This window comes from Trachymyrmex septentrionalis, unplaced genomic scaffold (assembly GCF_001594115.1).
Source record: "Trachymyrmex septentrionalis isolate Tsep2-gDNA-1 unplaced genomic scaffold, Tsep1.0 scaffold59, whole genome shotgun sequence".
NCBI lineage: Eukaryota > Metazoa > Arthropoda > Insecta > Hymenoptera > Formicidae > Trachymyrmex > Trachymyrmex septentrionalis.
In genome coordinates, this window is record NW_017305767.1 from 486,216 (window position 1) to 489,057 (window position 2,842).

At 37.7% G+C, this 2,842-nt stretch overlaps 1 protein-coding gene across 3 annotated transcripts in view; it reads left to right on the forward strand.

Annotated features, from left to right (window-relative positions):
* The window catches only part of LOC108752175 (maternal protein exuperantia), a 17,756-nt gene that overhangs the window by 9,504 nt on the left and 5,410 nt on the right, over positions 1-2,842 (forward strand). The window contains exon 1 of one of the 3 annotated variants that reach the window (XM_018492846.1): positions 2,252-2,590. The exons of the other annotated variants lie outside the window; for them this stretch is intronic. The gene's annotated coding sequence lies outside the window, so the exon portion shown is untranslated. Of the gene's footprint in view, positions 1-2,251; positions 2,591-2,842 lie in introns of those variants that run through there. 3 annotated transcript variants of the gene reach the window in all.

A 2,842-nucleotide genomic window follows, 5' to 3' on the forward strand; every position in this document is an offset into this window, starting at 1 on the left:
GAGAAAGAAAACGAACCGTCGCTGTTTCATTTGTCGCTGTACATGTACGGAAGTCGATTCATGCGCGCCTCGCTCGCGAGATAACCACGTGCGCTCGGAATGCGCTTTACGCTCGCGCGATTGTGGCTAACGGTATTCCACGATGGCGAGAAACGCAGCTCGCTGACTTGATTACTAATTACGCGTATAGAGACAGCGCCGGAGGAGAGGCACGCGTAATCAGAGATAGATCGAACAGTCCCGATATCTCCCCGTCTCTTTCTACTTCCAAATGCAGAAAGAGACGAACCTAAGGCGAAACCGATCGCTAATCGCGATAATCAAGGTAATCTGGTAGGCTACGTCGTTGGCTTTCGAAAGCGGGAAGGTAAACAGATTTGTTGTTATTTCTAATCTCCATATCTCTCGATTCGAATAACGTTTAATTGCGTCGCGATGCTAGCGATATTCGTAATCCGATAATTTCTTGTTTAAAAGAAAAAGAGATATCAAGATAACTCTTTTTTACGATTCTCTTTTTAGCGTTACCTGCCACTAAAAGAAAGGCTCGCAATCTTTAATAGGCAACATATGGTCGATAATATCTGATCTTTCATGAGCAGACTTTCTGAGCGATTCAAGTGTATAAACGACGAGATTTTTTTTATCGTCCGCATAAAATGCATCTTGAGTGATTAGATATCCTACGATTGGGGATCATAGATCATCCTATTCAATCGTAAGAAAAAAAAAAAACAAATGCACAAACAAGTGCTCTGTGTATTAAATTTCAACCGTTCGATAAATTGTTCGCACGATTTTAGTAATTCCAAGTAAATTTTCGCTATAAGGACTTGTGCTTTATTTACGTCAATTTAACCTCTGAGTTTTTGCCGCGGATCAACAATGGTGAAATTGTATATCGGAAGGATAAACATAATAACATTCGGCTTCGTTCGGCTTTGTCTTCTCGACCTTCGTGTTCGTACGACGACTTTGTAAACTGATATTCGGACAAATTCTTTTATGATTACAGGAATAGATTTTACAAATGAAAAATTTATCAAAATGGAATTAAATAAAAGTCTACAATTTATTTGCGTTTTTTAAACTTAGCTCGTGAGAATGTCAGATTATTAGCACCTTTATCATATTTTTTTTGCCAAAAGATTATGTTTTGTATCAAGATTTTAAATATAAATTCGTATTTATGGATCGTAGACGGTAATAAGAATAGAAAGAGACTTCGCATTCCTATGAAATTGTCACTATCAGTTTAGAAAAAGATTATTACCTTTGTAATTTCTTTGACAAAAGATTATGTCTTGTAACTTATCAAGATTTTAAAATACAAATTCATATTTATGGATTATAGATTGTAATAAGAATAGAGAGAGAGAGAGAGAGAGAGAGAGAGAGAGAGAGAGAGAGAGAGAGAGATTTCGCATTCCACTAAATTGTCACTATGAGTTTAGAAAAAATAAAGTAACTTATAAATCATATCGTTCTTTCTCAAGAGATGCGAAATCTGTTCGCGTCGCTTGAAATTCTCAAAATTTTTGTATTAGGACGTTAAGAAGAGAGAAAGCGAAAATGATGCAAAAAGTACACAAACAAGCCTACGATTGGATTCTTTCTACGGAGCAGAAAATTTTACCCTGTTAAATTCTTAATACACACACACACCACCAAATTATACCCAATTTCGGTTATTTTTAATCATTTTTATAGGTCGCCACTAATTTCTAATATATCGTTAATTCGACTAAAAAAATAAAGTCGAACAATTTACTCAGAAAAATATATTAAATAAAATTTAACTCAAAATTTATTTACTAAATACGTACGTTAAATGTGGACGATGTTTACCTTGAAACTAACCACAGAAATGGATTTATCTACATTTTAAAAACAAAATGTTATTTAATAGTACCCTTTGATATATTTAATAATGTAAAATATGTTGAAGAGGAGAGAAGTGAAGATATACCGAGTGTAAAAAGTGCAGGCAACGCGGATCGTATAAAATTAACCAATTACAGTCGAACATAAGAACAGGAGAATAATCGACTATGATTGGTCAATTTTCTACGACTTCTATTGTAGACCCCGCATAAGAAAATGTCATTCCGACTCACGCTGTTCGTTATTTGTTTAAATAACTGAAACGTTCTCGTAAATCTCGGCTTCGGTCCTCTTGTGTTAAAATATCTGATGCACGACGCATTTCCATTGCATTCTTGTTACCGTTCAGTTCGCTGCAAGAGAACGGCGGAACTTGCGTGAGCGCGCGCCGCTATCTTTTGTCAGCGTCGCGAGAGATAGATGTCCACGTGGTCGTGAGAGGCAATCGTCGATTGTCATTCGCATCGTGACTACGTGAAAAATCTCGTCTCTTGGCTGTTGTTCTTCAATACGCGCTCTCGCTTTCGTCTTTCCGCACGCTGCACAATCCGCCGCGTCTGCCACGTCGCGGAATCAACGTCCGTAGTCTTTAATCGTACGCCTCTCGCGTGTCGTGTTCCGCATCGTCGGTGTATGCACCCATATATCGCAGTACCGGGATTCATCTGAACCTGAACGAAGGAGAAGAGGCGGCGAGTAAATCTGGGTAGGAAAATATCTCTCGCTTCCTCTTTTTTTTTTTTTTTTTTATTTCTTTTTACATCGCCTCCGCAACGCATCACAAACGTACTCAATCGTGTGTACAGATAAAGAGAAAGAGAGAAAAAATTCTATACGTCACACACGTTAGAGCGGCTCTCGTTATTCCATGGCACCCCTTTATTCTCTTCGTAATCTGCTTGTTTCACTGTAAAAAGACATTTCGAAAAAAAAACTTACCGAGTCTCTTTTCAACGAC